Raw genomic sequence first — 19287 nt, 5'->3', positions numbered from 1 at the left:
CCTCAAGTGTCTTCAAGCCCCGACATTCAAATTCAACTCGAAACAAGATCATTTAAACCAGCTTAATGTTCACACGTGGATCCCAGAGGACATGTGGGCTGAAGACTTGGTGTAAATCTGAATCTGAACGTTGGAGCTTGAAGACACTTGGAGGACACCACACAAGCAGCATGGAGACACGGTGGTTTAACAAACTCAACCATCACACTCGTCTGTTTTTGTCTTTTTTAAATAATGCTGCAATGCTTCCCTTCCTCTAGTGGAAACATGCTACAGATATGAGTGTTCCTGTTTGTGTCTTTTCCAATAAACCCACACATTAAACAGGACACTGTGTTCTACCTGTTTTTCTCAGTGCAACAGGGTTGCAGCTCTTTTCAGACCAAGGCCCTGTTGTGTAACCAGCGAGTTCCATGAGTCACTGTTTAGAAACGACAGTTACCCACTATAAACCGAGTGTGCGTGTCACCACAGGTAGAGTTGACAGGCAGATCTTTTTCCCACCAGGTCACATAACCGAACAGGGCTGCTCCCCTTTCAGAACCAGTATAACCAGTATAAATTTGGGTCACATAGTACGAGAGGAAGACAGATGGATGGAAACTGCTCGTCCTGACACCTGACTGATCTGGGGACAGGGTTGAAGCCGTTAGGTGTGACATCACTCAGTTTTTCAGGGTCAAGTACGACCCCCCCCCCCCCCCAGCAGGGAACAGGAATAAGAGGCTTGTTTTGGGTTGAAATATCTTCACGGATTATTTCACAAGCCCTTCGACAAACACATTAATACAAATCCACAAACTTTACTAAGGGCGGAGTGTGTTGGCATTTAAATTCCACAGAAGTGTGGGAAAACACTTTCAGGTAATCCTGCAGACAAGGACCCGTCACGCAGCGAGTCCACGAGGAGGTCGACGTCTTCCCCCAACGCATCATCTGCAAACAGGGACGTTCCAAATGAGAATAAACACAATTGGGACAAGCCACAGACAATATCGACAGCACCTCCAGTCTGCTCACTGCAGCGGCCTCGGGCAAGATACTGAACCAGAGCATCACCCTCGATGGCCGCATCAACAGTGTGTGCACGGTGGGTAATAGAAGAAGTAAAGAAGCACAGAGTGGATGTGACCCGTGAAGCACCCTCAGTGGGTGATGGGGCCGTTAAAGCTCCGTAATAAATACAGACCATTTCCACCTGGAAGGCAATGGGAGCATTTACTGGTGCGGCAGGCGTCGACAGCTGCAGATCGATCGACAGAGGGGAACTCACAGGAGGCACAACAGGTTCCACAACAAGGATAGTGTTTGGTGTTGATTGTAAATAAATAAGTGAACCTACTGTACTCTCTGTGTGTCGTCATAAAACTGAGTTAAAGTTGGAGTCTTCCTGGAAAATGTTTCATTGAGTGGCAGTTTAACTGTGTGAAGGTGACAAGCTAATGAGCTAACCATGCAGAATGTAGAGAAGAAGCTCAGAGTAGTCGGTGCTAATCCTCCTACCATTTACAATTATGCAATATATGTGCAATTTTCAAGATGTGAAACTGCGCAAAATCAGCCAGATTTTATAAAAAAAAAAAAGAAGCAAATTGCGAAACATTGTTGAGGGTATCTATAGCATCTGAGATGAAGATGTGTTTCTATCCTCTAATTATTTATATACTATACTAAAAGTGATTTTTGTGCATCATATTAAAGCCATGATCCAAATTTCATGGCAATCAATATTGTATTTTAAAATACAATCTGAATCACCTTCTCTGTGACAGGAAGAGAGCACAGCTGCAGCGATTCAATTAAAATGAATAATAACAATAAAAGAAGTCATTCCACCTAATGGTCTTTTCACACAGTAATCATTCACCTGAAATTTGATAATAGATTTGTAGCAGGGTGTATTCTTTTTATTTTCCTTTCCTGTTTATCATCTCACCACCCCCCACATTTATCTGTGGAGGAGACATTCTGCTCAGAAGCACTCGACTAACTGTGTGTGAAATGGGTCAAACCAGCAGTAAAACGCTGCCTGCACATGGACACAGAGACATCCCTTACTGTCGTTCTGTTAATATTAATATGAACTCATCAGTCACAGGAAGCACTGGTTTGTATTTTTGATATTCCTGTTTTTTGATGCAGGAATCCAGTCGTCTGGTTATTTCTGACCCCAGTAGAGGAGCATTTCTTCCACCACTGCACGGGCCGTGACATTCCTCATCAGATTACCTTCTGGCCATGTCATGTGTCTTTCTGCCTGACTTCAGTGGAGGGAGGGAAGGAGGGAAGGGGGGAGGGGGGGTAATTATTCAGCTGATAATGTGGAAATAGCTTCAGCAGAGTCGCTGCAGCCTCCTCGTGAATTACCAGAGCTATAAAGAAGCTGCTGTACTCACTTATGCAGAGGTGTAACAACCCTCCCTCCGACAATACACAGCTGACGACCATTGAAAATCTCATCTATTACTTTGTGCCGGGTGCCCATTATTATTCATGGGCTTAACAAATCGACAAAACCCTGCAATGCACAAGCACGCGCACGCGTTCGTGAACGCACACGTGTCCGTTCTGATGAGGTCCGTGATCCGTGTCACTCTGTGTGTGAACGTGGGAGATGCATTGCAATCATTTCAATTGTCCCTGTCGGTGATTAAAGACGTGTTGAGTCGCTCACATGCATGAAACGTGCAATTTAAACTCAAATAGAGGTTCGGAATCAGACACAGCTAATGCCAGAGTTTATCAGAGCGAGAAGAGGAAGAAGAATCGATTTGTTTCAGAGCCGCTATAGATACTGAGGAGTGTGTGTTCCCGATTTAAACAGAATAACTCATTGTGTGTGTGTACGTCGTTTAAATGTGTAAACTTGTTGTTATGCAGAATATTTTCTGCCACATCAACACAAGTCGCTGAGCTGGCGGGGGGTGTTGTGTGTGTGTGTGGGGGGGGGGGGGGACAATAACACTTACAGGAATCAGTTATATGATTCACTTTGCTCTGTAACGTACTTCAACCTAAACATCACCTGCTGGACGAGAACCACGGAGATGGAGAGTCTAATCTGCGACTGACAGATGTGTGACGCCATATTGAAATTCTCATTCTTGGATGACAAGTTGTCTAAATCATGTCGTGTGTGTGTGTCTCTGTGTCTCTGCGTGTGTATGTGATTACTTTCTCACTCTGCGATTCAAGCAGAAGATTAAATCTCAGCTGAAATGTGCGGGCATCTCCATATTGAGCCGCGACTCTCTTGTGGCAACAGTTTTGACAACAGCTGACGTTTCCCGCCTGCCTCACTTCGTCCCAGTTGCCGTTTCCAGCTCTTTCCGCCTGAGTAGTTGAGTTGATAATAAATGCATCAAACCAAACATCATTGTCTCCCAGTGGTGCCGCGGCTTTCTAGGTGAGGAGGAACAAATAACCCTTTGTTGTGCAGCTGGTTGTACTTGCAGAGAGGTAGCGGGAGGTAAACAGATCTTTTATGGCTCACAAAGGTAGAACCCCCCTTTTGTGTGCTCCTGCGCTGTTACATCTTAAATCCCTGAGTTAGTTAAGAAATAAAGAGTTGCTCTTTTCATTGGACTAATTTCCCCCTCAGACTCCGGGGAGAAGCTGTGCACTTAATATTCGATTCCAACCAGGACGAGGGACGTTTTGTCCCCTCGTTATAAGAACTGTGTCACAGTGTCAACAATGAACACGCCCATAAATCCCCCGACACCACGAGTCACCCGGTAGTGAAACTCAAACTAACCCCGGCGAGTTCTGTGCTAATGTGAGCCGAATCTGAGAAAGGGAGAAATTCCTTGTATACATAATTTATTGCTTGATTTCAAATTCAAAAGCTACTTTGGATGTGGCTGTTCAGAGGAGATAAACACGTGAAGCCTTCAAAGCCGAAGCAAGATGTCATTGTTATTAAAAAGCGGTTTCTCTCTGTGTATTGTCGCAGCCGCTGGTGTGAACACGAGAGCGTCGGCCTCGTCTGTCCTCAGCTCCAGAGAGAAGCTGAACATCAGCTCCACAGAGAGAAGCTGCTGAACTTCAGCTCCAGAGAGAAGCTGCTGAACATCAGCTCCACAGAGAGGAGCTGCTGACCTTCAGCTCCTCCAGAGAGAAGCTGCTGAACATCAGCTCCTCCAGAGAGAAGCTGCTGAACATCAGTTCCAGAGAGAAACTGCTGAACATCAGCTCCAGAGAGAAGCTGCTGAACATCAGCTCCAGAGAGAAGCTGCTGAACATCAGCTCCAGAGAGAGGAGCTGCTGAACTTCAGCTCCAGAGAGAAGCTGAACATCAGCTCCACAGAGAGAAGCTGCTGAACTTCAGCTCCAGAGAGAAGCTGCTGAACATCAGCTCCAGAGAGAAACTGCTGAACATCAGCTCCAGAGAGAAGCTGCTGAACATCAGCTCCAGAGAGAAGCTGCTGAACATCAGCTCCAGAGAGAAGCTGATGAACATCAGCTCCAGAGAGAAGCTGCTGAACATCAGCTCCAGAGAGAAGCTGCTGAACATCAGCTCCAGAGAGAAGCTGAACATCAGCTCCAGAGAGAAGCTGCTGAACATCAGCTCCAGAGAGAAGCTGATGAACATCAGCTCCTCCAGAGAGAAGCTGCTGAACATCAGCTCCAGAGAGAAACTGCTGAACATCAGCTCCAGAGAGAAGCTGATGAACATCAGCTCCTCCAGAGAGAAGCTGCTGAACATCAGCTCCAGAGAGAAACTGCTGAACATCAGCTCCAGAGAGGAGCTGATGAACATCAGCTCCTCCAGAGAGAAGCTGCTGAACATCAGCTCCAGAGAGAAACTGCTGAACATCAGCTCCAGAGAGAAACTGCTGAACATCAGCTCCACAGAGAAGCTGCTGAACATCAGCTCCTCCAGAGAGAAGCTGCTGAACATCAGCTCCTCCAGAGAGAAGCTGCTGAACATCAGTTCCAGAGAGAAACTGCTGAACATCAGCTCCAGAGAGAAGCTGCTGAACATCAGCTCCAGAGAGAAGCTGCTGAACATCAGCTCCACAGAGAGGAGCTGCTGAACTTCAGCTCCAGAGAGAAGCTGAACATCAGCTCCACAGAGAGAAGCTGCTGAACTTCAGCTCCAGAGAGAAGCTGCTGAACATCAGCTCCAGAGAGAAACTGCTGAACATCAGCTCCAGAGAGAAGCTGCTGAACATCAGCTCCAGAGAGAAGCTGCTGAACATCAGCTCCAGAGAGAAGCTGCTGAACATCAGCTCCAGAGAGAAGCTGATGAACATCAGCTCCAGAGAGAAGCTGCTGAACATCAGCTCCAGAGAGAAGCTGATGAACATCAGCTCCTCCAGAGAGAAGCTGCTGAACATCAGCTCCAGAGAGAAACTGCTGAACATCAGCTCCAGAGAGAAGCTGCTGAACATCAGCTCCACAGAGAGAAACTGCTGAACATCAGGTCCAGAGAGAAGCTGCTGAACATCAGGTCCTCCAGAGAGAAGCTGCTGAACATCAGCTCCACAGAGAGAAGCTGCTGAACATCAGCTCCTCCAGAGAGAAGCTGCTGAACATCAGCTCCTCCAGAGAGAAGCTGCTGAACATCAGCTCCTCCAGAGAGAAGCTGCTGAACATCAGCTCCTCCAGAGAGAAGCTGCTGAACATCAGCTCCTCCAGAGAGAAGCTGCTGAACATCAGCTCCTCCAGAGAGAAGCTGCTGAACATCAGCTCCTCCAGAGAGAAGCTGCTGAACATCAGCTCCTCCAGAGAGAAGCTGCTGAACATCAGCTCCACAGAGAGAAGCTGCTGAACATCAGGTCCTCCAGAGAGAAGCTGCTGAACATCAGCTCCACAGAGAGAAGCTGCTGAACATCAGCTCCAGAGAGAGAAGCTGCTGAACATCAGCTCCAGAGAGAAGCTGCTGAACATCAGCTCCTCCAGAATGAAGCTGCTGAACATCAGCTCCAGAGAGAAGCTGCTGAACATCAGCTCCAGAGAGAAGCTGATGAACATCAGGTCCTCCAGAGAGAAGCTGCTGAACATCAGCTCCAGAGAGAAGCTGCTGAACATCAGCTCCAGAGAGAAGCTGCTGAACATCAGCTCCAGAGAGGAGCTGCTGAACATCAGCTCCAGAGAGAAGCTGCTTAACATGCCACGATTTATAAATGGGTTCAAACATTATGATTGACAGGTGAGACTGACTCATGTTTGTATCCAATATGTTTTGACTTCATTTCTGGATTGTGACAGGAAGTGGAGACACGCCATCCCTCTTTATATACAGTCTATTTCCCAGCTGGTTTCTCCTGGAGAACAGTGACTTACTTGCCATTACGCTTGATAACTGATATTAAAGTAGTTTTTTACATGAGCCTGTCAAAAGAAATGATCCATTTCACACAGTTATAAGTGCGTTTAAATAATTCCACTCTACATACCTTGGATTCCACTGCTGAACTTCTCATTATGTATTTGAAACTTCACAATCTTTTAGCTTTTGGACAGAACTATAAGGTGAATTGTTCTATTTAACAAAACAACGAGCTAAAAGAGGCTGTTTTTATTATGAATATTCAAGATTAAAGAAAACTGCATCATTAAGAACGGATAGAACATTTCAGTCCATTTTCACGCTCTGAGCTGTTTGATTTGTGTCTGTTCTCTTTTTGGATTATGACTTTCCAGCATTTCCCACTGATTTACATATTTCTAATGCTTTGTTTCTCCCACAACAGTTAATTTCAGCCTGGATCCAAATGATCTGTGGGACGTAAACAGTCTTCTAGCACAATCTGTTGATCCAAATAAATCCATGAGAAGTTTGTAACACCCAGAGAGTTGTCTCCCTTTCAGAACTGAGACAGATTCTGGAACATTGGCTGGAGGCTGAAAGCTGCTGTTGGATTTGGACTCGGTCCAGAAAGACGGTAATAAGGGGCAGCGCCTTTTTTCTTTATGACTCCTCCACACATATCATGTTAATACATAACTAGGAATCCCGGTGGTTTCCAGGTGACACTTACAGACATGTAGAGCAAAGAAAGTAGAAGAAGTGATTCATTAATTTTAATATTTAGAGTAAAACAAGTTGTGACCCTCTCACATTCACTCTATTTAATTGACGACTTAAATGAGGCTTTATTTTCCTCCGTGTCATCATCACGGCTCAGTGTTGTTATCCCTGTGTGTTAACTGCAATTAGTAGGGCGGCTCCAGAATGAGTTTGAGATTTTTATTAAGCTAATATCACTAATATTCTCAGCTCCACGTGTCCTGGGAATCCACTGGCAGCCAATTTGCTGATGTAAAATAGGCCATGCATTCATCTGCCAGCCATTTCATGTGTGTGTGTCTCTCTCTCTCTCTCTCTCTCTCTCTCTCTTTCTCTCTCTCTCTCTCTCTCTGTCTCTCCGTCTTGCCACAGTCCAAATATAACCTTGCCCCAATCTAATTTAACCACTGCGTTCTCATCCCCGGGGCAAAATGGACTCATTTGTGCGAGGAGAGGAGAAGAGAGGAAGAGCAGAGAGGAGGGAGGAGGAGGAGAATAGGAAGTCCAGCAGGGAGGAGAATAAAAACGGGTTTAGTGGGCGGAGGGCTGTGGAGAGTGGCAGTGAATGGGAAGTGTGACGGAGAGAGGAGGGGGAGCGAGAGATGAGATGTGCTCAGCGAACAAGGTCACTAATTGGGCTGAGACTTGTAGCGCTCATGCAATCCCTTCCCCTCCGTCACTGACAGGAATCAAATCATCCTGCAACTCTTTAATAAGGGCAAGAAAAATGTTAATTTCCTTGGAAAGAACAAAATAACAAGAGGCCACCAATGATTTATTTATGTCTGCTTTGACCAGTGCTGTGTCTGCTGCCAGTTTGTTAAACTCTTTCCGGCACTTTCTATTAAATTGAATGGGAGAAAGTAAAAATGGCACCGAGACGATGACTTGTCTCCTCTCGGCTGCAGCCTCATGACACATCCCTGTTATTACATACGACTGCTGCAGCCATGCTGACCCAGCCCAGCCCTGTCCATGACCCAGCTCTCCCTGATCCTACTAGTTGACCCCACCCGGTCATGTAATGCACCTGTCGGGACGTCCTGTCCCCTCCACAGACAGACATGGACATAATGTTTTCTGCTGTCTCCTAATAGAAGGAGGAAGCAACAAGAGAACACGGGACAAAGAGCCTTGACTTATATATTTATCTTATATCTGACAGTAATCGAATCAACAGTAATAAAGAAAGAAGTCCGATTATATTTCCAAATTTAAAAATGATATATTTTTAGATCACTATGTGCTCTAGACATTTATTCCCTCATTAATCCATGTTGGACTTGGTCGACTGTGGCTCAGGGGTCCTCTCTCCACAAGGTCGGTGGTTTGATCCCAGTCTTCCCCATTCCATAGGCCGAAGTGTCTCATTTACCATGGGGGGGCATATTCTGACCTTTATGGTACATATTGAAACGGCTCCTCACAGATTTATCTCTCACTCTCTAAAGATGAAGTGTTGCAGTATCAGACAATTAACTGAAGAGAGGCAATGAAATCTTTATTGTCCCCCTGAGCACATATAATAAAATGTTAATATGGGACATATATAATTATATACGTTGAAGAGAGACTCCACCAGGACCTACACTGATTGTTATTGTGTAGACACCTTTGTTTCCCCCTTGTAATCCTGTTGTGTTGAATTAACTAATGCAAATCCACTTAGGTCTGTGTTTAAAGTTGTTTCAATTTCTTATTTAATTAGTTTTAGAGCCAGACTGGGAACGGCTCTTATCAGACATGGTGTCTTCAGTGTTTATTTTACATTTTACATTAATGCTTATTTCCAGGATCCACATTTCTTCACTCATAAATATCAGCATTAGTATTAGACTCCAGTGATATAAAAGACACAATGGGGACTGGTTAACATGTTTAAAAACTTTAGAGGAAGGAGACTCAAAGGTTGATAAACAGCATCGAACCAGGAATATCACCTGCCTCAAACCCATATCCCCTGAAACCTCCCCTGTCTCTATCTGTCTCTTTGTCATTGGAGGAAGGATCAGACCGATTCCGTTAATCCAGGTTGAGCTGTGGAAAGCCCTGTCAAGATCTCCCCTGGAATCACAGACAGAACACATATCATCCTCAGTTTATGTCGGATCCTCTTAAGTTCTACAGCTGATATCTCTATTCTTTTCCCCACAGTCTGAATTCTACTCGTTCCATATCTGATTGACATTTGCCGGCAGAGAGAGAAGATGTGGTGCTGTAATAATAACACGTGGTCGAGACACAGGGTTCATCCGGCGTGGAAACCTGTGTTAGATTGAGGGAGGATTCAAATTGGAGCCTGCAGCTGTTATTTAACCTTCCAAACTTCCTAAGCCCCAATAACAAAAACATGAAGAAAAACATCCAGACGTGTTTTGTTTATTTGATTTGAAACCCCTGTGAGGAGGTGGGGTTTCTGGGAGTGCATGTTTCTGAGCAGGTGCCTCTCCAGGGAGGACGTGAGGAACCTGCAGCTCTGTGTTGAGTGTGAGGAGCAGGTTGGAGGAGAGAGGTCCTTGACAGCGTGAACAGAAGTGTTGTCTCAGAGAACACAACGTCCTCTCTGGGCTTCGGGGACGTTTCCTCTCCTCTCTTCCCTGACACCAGTAAACAAACTCCATCCCAAATCTGGTCCTGAGGCTCCAGTCTGATTCATTTTGCATCTGCGGGCCTTGACAGCGTGAGAGAGCATCTCTGCTGCAGAGGAACACATCCACAGTGAAGGGGCTGAGAGGAGAATTCACTTTCACTTAACAGGTGGAACAATCCGTGTTGCCTGCGGTGGTGAGAAAGATCCGTCCAGCGAGGAATTCCAGGAAACTCTGCCTCTCTGGCTGTGGAACAAATATCTCACCAAGTGTTCATCTGATCAGCAGTTCACCACAACAACAGATCCTCCAGCTCAGGTGACTGAACTACTGCTACTACAGTTTCAGAAAGAAAAGCTGCAACCAGCATCACCACAGGCCAAACGCCTATTACCACAGGCAGGTTTAGAACATCCACCGGACCAGTTTAACCAGTTTAACCAATTTAAATTTGAAAATTGCTTCAGACATTTAAAAATGAGGAATGTTGGAGCCAGGGGGGATAATTTTTAACATTTCTGGGTAATTAACAACTTATTGCTTTGGTTATTGTTTGTATTTGTCTGCTACTCAGCCTCCAACAGCTTTCAAATACTTTTACATATACTCCCGAGAGGAAGTAAGGATATATAACGTATTCTAGAGCTTATATTATGAACTGTAATTTTTCGTCGGTGAGATTTGTTTTTGCTGACTCATCCAGCCTAAAGGGGGAACCCTCCTTATCACTGAGATCTCTCGCTGTAATAAATCCTCACGGTTCTGTGCAGAGTCAAGTAGGGGCTCATCGGTTTTATCGAGCTCCACTGCGTGGGCTGACGACTCCTTGCTCAAGAACGAGGCAGCGCTGACAGTGAGTGGAGGAACGACAATGAAGCGACAAAAGGAAAAATGTGAAGAATCCTTTTTGTGTGTTTGTGTGCGTGTGTGTGTGACTGTCACTTCACATGGAGGGTAACAGGTTTCCTCCAGCAGACTGCACGGTGGGCTGCTTCTATATAAGCTCTGTTTCTGTGGCTTCCCCATGCCACTGCCTCACTGGTGTGTGTGTGTGTGTGTAAATATGTGTTTGTGTGTCTGTGTGTGTGTGTGTGTGTGTGTGCACTCCCTTAGGCTGCGCTCCATCCCCCTCCATCTTACATTATGTTTCAATTCAGTAAGTCATGCGTGCAAGTCGTGCGACTGTCACGTTAAAGCCCGTCTGCATATTCTTTATCCATGTGTGTGTGTGTGTGTGTGTGTGTGTGTGTGTGTGTGTGTGTGTGTGTGTCACTAACCATGAGGCCTCCTTTGCGTCTACACGTGTGCTCTGGTGTGTTTTGTGCACACGCATGCAGCACCAGCGGGGAACCACACTCTCACCGGCTCAGCGTCTGGAGCATCTGCCACCTACCTGCTGCGCTCACGGCTCGGCTGCCGGTAATTCATCATCGGCCCACGCGCCGCCATCACATCCAATTATTAGGCGATTAGCAGACACACACATTCACCGCTAACGATGCAGCATCACTTCCCATTACCGCCCCACGCATCACGCCGGCAAGGCAGCGCGGTACGTGACAGGGAGGCACTTCCTGTGCTGGCTCCAGATCTACCGAAGAGGAGATTCAAGCTGAGAGTTTGAAACTCTAGGAATCGGTTTCATGAGGTGGAGACACCGTTGGGGATGGAGCATTGTTTCTTTCAGGTGTTTTGGGGTCTGGACATCAAACACCTTCAGCCGGGCGACTGCTCTGGAGGAGTTCAGGCCCTGATTCGTGTCCAGGCAGCGGACTGATTTAGAGAAATCCTGCCTCCACCACTGATCTGATGTTTTCTAGCCTCACATCCACCTGAGTCCTGAAAAAAGCCTTCAGACAAAAGTGAGCCCTCTCTCTCCCTCTCCCTCTTTTGCTTCACTCTGCAAACTGAACTCATATTAAACAAACTTGAGAAGCTCTCCAGCCCCGAGCCCACTCATCTCCTGCTCCACGCTCAAGGACCCGAGCTGCAGCAGCCGGCAGAGAGTTTCTTACGTCCTGACAAATCTGTCTGGAACCATTTGTCAGGGCAGTAATTATTTCTGTGCATTCAAATTGAAACAAAATGTCCTATTGTCTTTATGAATTTTGATGTATTCATGTATTCACTGGTATTTCAGATTCCATTAGGACGTGAGTTAAAGCCGCTCGATGCCGTCGGGCTCACAGTGAACTGGAGTCGACACAAAACTAACAAGGAATTCATTATGTGTCGTCTGAATGTCAGAGTCTGAGCTGAACGCACAACAGTAAACCTGTAACAACCGAATCGTGACGTAACAACTAAACCTCAACACGAAGGACTCCTTGTTTGTGTGTCTTGTGCATCACTACACAAACACACACACACTCCTGTAGCTCCTTGTGCAGTTCATGTCCTCATCACCACTGTACATGAGCTAATACACAGAGTTATAGCTCAGCTCCTCAGCCCCAAGGACCAGATCATCCATCACCCAGTGACAGCAGCTACACTGGTGTGAAGCTGAAGCTCTGCACACCCGGTCGGCCACGCAGCATTTAGTGAACTGGTGCAAGTGACGGCTGCCATGTTGGGATTAAAGCTGAGATTACACCTGATGCACGAGACCCTCTTCCCCTCGGTCACTACTCTGTCGGGTTGAGACGCTGCCGGGGATTCAGACGTCTTCATTGGACGATGGGATCATGACACGTACACAACGCATCTCACAATATTCAAGAAAGTGAAACACATTCCTGGATCTGCACCGAAGTGTAATGAGTTCTTCCCTGATTCAGATCACATCCTTCCATCGACTAGCAAATCCATCAAGTTGTTTTTGTGTAACCCTGATCACAAACAAACACACAAACACACAAACAAACCAACAAACAGACGGACAGGGGTGGAAAGATAACCTCCTTGGTGCAGACAAAAATATGTATGAAAGATTGTAAATTTATTTTATTTTATGTAATATTATCATAATATCATTTGACTTAAGAGAAGCTGATGAAACAGGATGAAACCAGAGTGAAGGTCTCATCGGATTATGATTCAGAAGATTCTCTGTTAACTGATAATTCATCTTCTCCGAGCATCAGTTCAAATCTTTAAAATATTGATTATTGGTTTGGAAATAACAACAGAAAACAAATCCCATGTTCTTAACTACAATAAACAAACACTGAGGTCCATTGTTAAAACTTGTACACACTGCGTCAAGCTGCAGACTCAGGATCAGTTAAACCAATAAACAAGCTGCGGAGACTCCAGCAGCTTAGTCAGCGGGGTTTAACACAAAGAGCAGGTGTGTGTTTACTCCTCCTGTTGACTTCTGATGACCCGTGACATCTCCCTCTCTGTGAAGGAGGGAAACACACAGCTTCTGCAGCCGGAGGGGCAAACAACACGGTGAAGCTGGAGTGTGAAGTGCACGGGAGGAAAATGTGTTTTTGCACGGATGAAATCACGAGAGGCGTGAAGCAAGGTGGAGGCTGGAGAAAGGTGATGATTCATCCAGTGGACGTGTGATATATGACGACTGTATTACCTCCAATAAGAGGAGTTCCATGTATTCACCTAAATGCCAGGACTCAAGTTCTGGTCTGTGTATAATCACACAAACCCCTGTGGATACGAATGTGTGGCTTCAATCAGCAGAAACACGACAAACGAGTGAAGCTTTAACATTTTCTGACATTTTGTTCCAGTTTCTTAGAGATTAATTTATGGAACTTTAATGAAAAGTCATATTTTAAGGGTCTGATATTAATCTGGATCCTGTGGATGCAGGATCCACAGGATCCAGCATCCACAGGATCGTCTCCTGATGATGTGGATTCATCAGGAGACGGTCGGGCCCTGGTGAGCTCGGCTTGTTTGTTATTCTGATTGTGAGGTGAGTTTGTAGCCGACATTTAATATCTGTCGTTCAGCTTTGCACACACACACACACACACACAGACACACACGCGCTCCGGCTCAGAGGCTCCAGGGAAGCCTTGGTGATTTTTCATCACGATGATCCAGAATTAGCCGGGAATGCGACGGCTGCAGCGCCGCAACATCTCTAGATGCAACAGCCTTTCATCGAGAGAGATAGACCCCAGTGTCAGGAATACTGATGAGGGTGAGGAGGAGGAGGAGGAGGAGGAGGAGGAGGAGGAGGAAGAGGAGGAGAAGGTCAGGAGATGTGTGTGTGTGTGTGTGTGTGTGTTTGAAATAGTGAGAGAGAAACAATGGAGGGAGAATAGAGGACAGAGGAAAAAGGAGCGAGTCAGATTTCTACAATCAGCTGACAAGTGGGTTTCCATTGATAAATCACATTATATCAATACATCAGTTAAGTACTGGTTGTGGATCTGAGGTCGTCAGTGAAGTTAAAAACAACAAACTTGTTTTTGTTGTTGTAATTGTCGTTGAGGAGCCAAATCCTCTTCTTCGCCCCCTGGTGGCTGGCTGCAGTAAAGGTCCCAAACCCCGCCTCCTCCATGTTAGCTAACGGGGAATGGACGTTAGATATAGTTTCAACTCAATGATGGATTTAAGGTCGTTTGTGTTTCTGATCAGTTTGGTTTTAATCAGTTATATTTCAGCTGTGTCATTATTCACACATTTATAAATGAGTTCTTAGGAAAGAACTGAAATCGGTTAACCATCATTTAAAGTTCAGAGTTTTACTTCTATTGTCTCGATTCCTTTCAGCCCTTAAAACAAAACGTTAGTCGTATCCCACCTGTGTGTATTTAAAAAATGAATGAATAATAATCATTTCATTTTTAATTCATCTGTGGACACGACGCAGCGTTGAAGCTAATTCCAGCTTCTCCCTGTGAAATCAGGTGCCGGCTAAACGTCCCACACTTCAAATAAAAACGTAATCTGTCGTGTGTTGATGAGCGCGTTTACTTTTTTCCTCGAGCTTATTCAATAACCCCCCCCCCCCCCCCATTCAGCCAGAGAAGCTGTAAAAAGCTCAGAGTGAAGCGTAACACAGCTGCTGCTCGGCTCGCGTCGCTGACAGGTACTTAAGAGAGGCATTTATTTCTCATTCACTGGATATCAAGCCCATTCAAAACCTGCACCCCTCCCCAAGGCTGCTGGGTTGCTAGTCGAGCGCAGGAGAGCTGTTTCCATCAGGCTCTCAGTGCAGCCGAGCGCGGCCCAGCTGCCGACTCTCCAGGTAGCTTCTCTTTTGTTTTTTTCCGGTACTGGTGTTCTTCATCCTCACCGCGTGTCGAGCGTCTCACTGCTTTCCACTTCTCGGGGGTAACGGCTGTGAATAACAACGGAGGCCTGTGATTGAACAGAGCTGCTAATCAGTGACGAGCAGTGACTTCATTCAGTGAGAAGACAAATGGACTCGTTTGTCTTTCAGAGAAACAAGAGAACGAGCAGATGATTAATCGTCCGGGACAACTTCTCCGACTGAGAGGAGGAAGTCATCAGAAACAAAGTGTGTGCATCACATGAGCTAAGTTTGAGTTCGGTTCAGGTTTTGTTTGTTTGTTCGGCTCATTATTTTGGCAAAGATGATTAATTTGGCATTTTAATCCTATTTGATGGAAGCTAGAATAATAAACAAAAACACTACTTAACCAGCATCCATCTTTTCATTATTTCACCTTTGTTTATCTGCTTATTTGTCCTTCTTCTAAAAGTACAACAATACAACATCTCTAAACATCTCAGCAATTTACCCAAAATCAACTGAACTGAACCTCCTGAAGACTGAGTCCCAGCTTGTGAATCACTTACCACTCAGAGTTCACTGGTTTCTGTACAAACACCAGGTTAGTCACCAGCGTCCCTGATGGGAAACATAACGAGTGGATGAATCAAGGTGCTGATCCAGGGGATCTTCATTCCTGATGGTTTCATCATCAGTCAGTGAAGGAGTGAGACTCTTTATTATGAAATGTTGCAGCCTTTATAATAAACCACATGTTATTGCAGAGCGTGGAAAATACATTACCAATCAATTGTAATTATGGACGAGCACAGGGGGGGGGGGGGGGGGGGGCAGGGAAGACTCAGTGATGTGGGCGTGAACGACCGGAGACCAAATGATAATGAAGAATTATTAAGAACGGCCGAGTTGGTGAAAGGGAGGAAAGAGAAATAACCGTTTATTAATTCAGAAAACTGAGCAACCACTGATCTCCTGCCGGGGAAACACAGAGCCACAGATACTTTGTTCTTCTCTCCTCCTCTCGCTCGATTTCCTTCACCTGGATTCTCACTCTTTCCTCTCCTTCTTCTCCGTGTTCCTTCCTCTCTCCCGTGTTGAGAAGGTTAATCTGATTCTCCCACACGTGTGAAGACATGCGTGTGCACCGCCACTGAGTTCTCAATCCCACCGAGGTTTCCCCCGTTAGAGAAAGGGCTTCATCTTCAAAGGCTGCAGCTGGGGATGTTTCTTCGAGGCAAACGTGGCCTGATTGTATCGCCCTCGCTGAGACCTTGAGAGAAAACCCGGTGTTGGAACATCAAGGTGGGAGAAGCCAGCGCTGCATTCTCAATGAAGCCCGGTGCGAGTCCCTGGACGCCAGCACTGATCCAACTGGTGGATACCTGCCACAAGGAGGAGACAAGATGGAGGAGCCCAGTAGTTCAATCACATGACAGGCGTGGAGTTAAAGATCAGCATCTGTCAAGGTCTTCCAACTGTCGAGTGGAATCAATGTCTGCAGGAACCTCAGGTGGAAGGAAAGTGGGAGGGAGACGCTCGGCTGCAGAGCGGCTGCAGAGCGGCTGCAGAGCGGCTGCTCTCTGAGAGGAAGTGGAGAGCGAGCGGCTTCCAGCTGTGAGAGGTTTCAATACCTGGAGGTGAGCAGCTGACAGATCCCACTCGGTTTCATACTGGGAGGACTCACAGGGTGAAGAGCTGGGATCGTTCCCATTCATGTTTCACACATTTTATATTTACATTTTAATGCCACTTCTCATTTAGAAAACATGTGACATGTATAATCAGCAGGAGTCGATGCTCCACAGTGTTTCTCTCACATGTACATAATGAAACATGCACAGGACGAATATAAAGAACTTTAAAGGCACAACGTTCATTTATTCAACTTCAATATTCCCTTCAGAAAAGGACATTGGACATTTTATTGTCTTCCGATGGGAAACGTGAGGTCGAACATGAAGCATCGGAGGAAAACAAAACCACGAAGGCAAAACTCCAGATCGAGTGATTTGAGTCGTTTGACATCGAGCTCCTGCTGAAGATGAGACCAAGCTGCCGTTTGAATATTGACTCTGTGTACCTGACTGTGTGAAAGCTGTCGACCAGTTCATATTATTCAAACACATAAAGTGTAAAAGTTTAAATCACGAGAACAGTGACAATGAAAAACATGAGGTTGACCTCAATTCCCTGTTTCTTTAAAAAGCTTGGGACTGGTTCCACTTTAGAAATTGATTTTCAATTCCCACAGCATGCCGGCGAGCTGCGGTCAATGCCATTGACTCGGGTACGATCCTAAGTGGACTCTCCCACCCACCAACACACACACACACACACACACACACACACACACACACACACACACACACACACAACGCTGGGCCAGGACCGTCTCTTTGACTTTGACTTATCCACTTCCGATATGTGCGGGCACTTAAAACCTGATTACGCTGCTCTGGCTCTCCACAACACGAGGCCGACAGTCTGATGCTAAGTAAGTAAAGTGATTTGCTGCTGAATTACCAGAGTCGTTGAGTAATCTAATTAGAATGCAGCTGCAGCGCCCCCCACCCGTAGAGAGGTGGGCGGAGGAATCCAACGCACACCTGTAATTTCCTCCGTCCATTTCTCATCCTTATCAGCGTGGATGTAAATCTGAATACTCTTCTCTGCATGTTGTTTACCGCGTGGTGCTCTGAGTGGAGTTTGGCTGAAAGGGTTCAAACTGCCTCCACCTCTGTAAATCACTGAGCCATGAACATGAACCAGGGACGTTTGTCTTCGTTAGGTAAGAGCCGCTTCACGTGATCCGATGTTTGTCTCATGATTACACTGAATTGTTGCTTTTTGTTGCTTTCAACCAATCAGTCGCGAGGGATTCTCTGTCTCCGCCTCCGTGTTTTCGAGTTAGGAAATAAAACTCCACGATTAAACTTTCTCTCCTCAACCAATCAGCACTGATGTGTGATATTTTCACAGCAAATTCAAATGAGCCATCTTCTTTGTGCCCTAATTATTAAAGAGCTCCCGGTGTTTACTGTGAATTATCCAAACTCTCATCTGTCCTTCGCTGCAGCTTCATAACGACCCAAAACATTTTTAATCTCCTCATTACAACATTTAACTTCTCTAATGTGGTGATGATTTGGTAACTGCTTCTCTGACTGTCGCACAAAACACTGACAACAAATGTGTCAGGACGAGGTTTGTGTGTTTTCTGAGATACATGAGCCACCGACAGACACACAGAGTTTTGTGGAGTTAGTAAAGAAAGACGACTTCAGCAGCTTCCTCAATTTCAAATAAATATGACGACAACAACAGATCGAACACGCACGTCCGAATGAGCATGGCTACACGATCTTATACTTTATCATTTAGAAAATCCACGCCTGCTGTGTGTACCATCTCTTGGAGTGTCTGGGCTGCACGGGACCCCCTGGTGCTGTGAACCTCCGCTCACAAGGTCAGCATCACCCTCACACATCACGAGTGACCAGTGTGATGGAGGAGGAGAGAGGGAGAAGACGCCCGGCTGAAACACCACTGATCTCTGGACGGCTGCGTTTCGGGCTCGTCTGAGTTCCTCCGTCCAGAAGCTGCAGTGAACCCGACCGCTGCCTCAGAAAGGTCCTTGATGGAGGAGCACGTGAGACACAAGCTCCAGGAACAGGAAGTGAACATGCAAACCACTGGGACGAGTCCAACTGGTCTCACGTGAAAGACAAACCTCAGCCGACTCCAGCAGGCTGAAGAGAGCCAGACAGTCTTTTTACTCAGGGACGTCCATGTTTCATGGTGACAGCTGCTTCCACTGATTTTCATTTTGACAGAAACCATCTTGACTTATCCACTCTCATCTATTTTTAAACCATTAATGTGTTAATACAAATCTCCTCAAGCTGCATAAAAAAACCCAAACTGGTATAAACCCACTCCACACTACCTCCACTCCAGTCAGGAGACGTTTCACTGAATAAATAAAAACTCAAACCGTAAAAATGGAGGAAAAAAAAACAACAACAACTGACAAAGGAATTTCCATTTCCCCCCCGAAATTATCCAGCTGCTAAATGTCTCTGAAAATCCAACAACAAAAAACATGTAAATGCAGGTTTAGTGTGAAACGTTTGTTCTTTGTGTAGAAAACGACCGGACACAAAGAGAATCTGGCAAAGCACCGAGCCGCTGGTCAGTGTTCGGCTGGATGAATAGAAACCAGGATGAATCCTCTTCCACTGAATGTGTTGGTAGAGGAGGAGGAGGGGGGGTGGGGATGGGGGGGGGGGGGGGTGTACCTGAACAGCACCACTCCTTTTAGAGTTAAATATTACGAGGCTGTTGGAGGCGTATTAGCTCAAAACTAATTATTTGCAGTGGCTCCTCCTCAGTAGAGCTCGGCGACCTCCTCCCAGGGGTCGGTCTCATCACAGCCAGTCTCAGCCTCGGACCCCGAGCCTCGGAGACAGAGGCTTCTCTGCTGCGTTGAAATCATAAAACTTTTC

This window comes from Platichthys flesus, chromosome 18 (assembly GCF_949316205.1).
Source record: "Platichthys flesus chromosome 18, fPlaFle2.1, whole genome shotgun sequence".
Classification (NCBI taxonomy): domain Eukaryota; kingdom Metazoa; phylum Chordata; class Actinopteri; order Pleuronectiformes; family Pleuronectidae; genus Platichthys; species Platichthys flesus.
Note: the sequence above shows the minus strand (reverse complement) of the source record.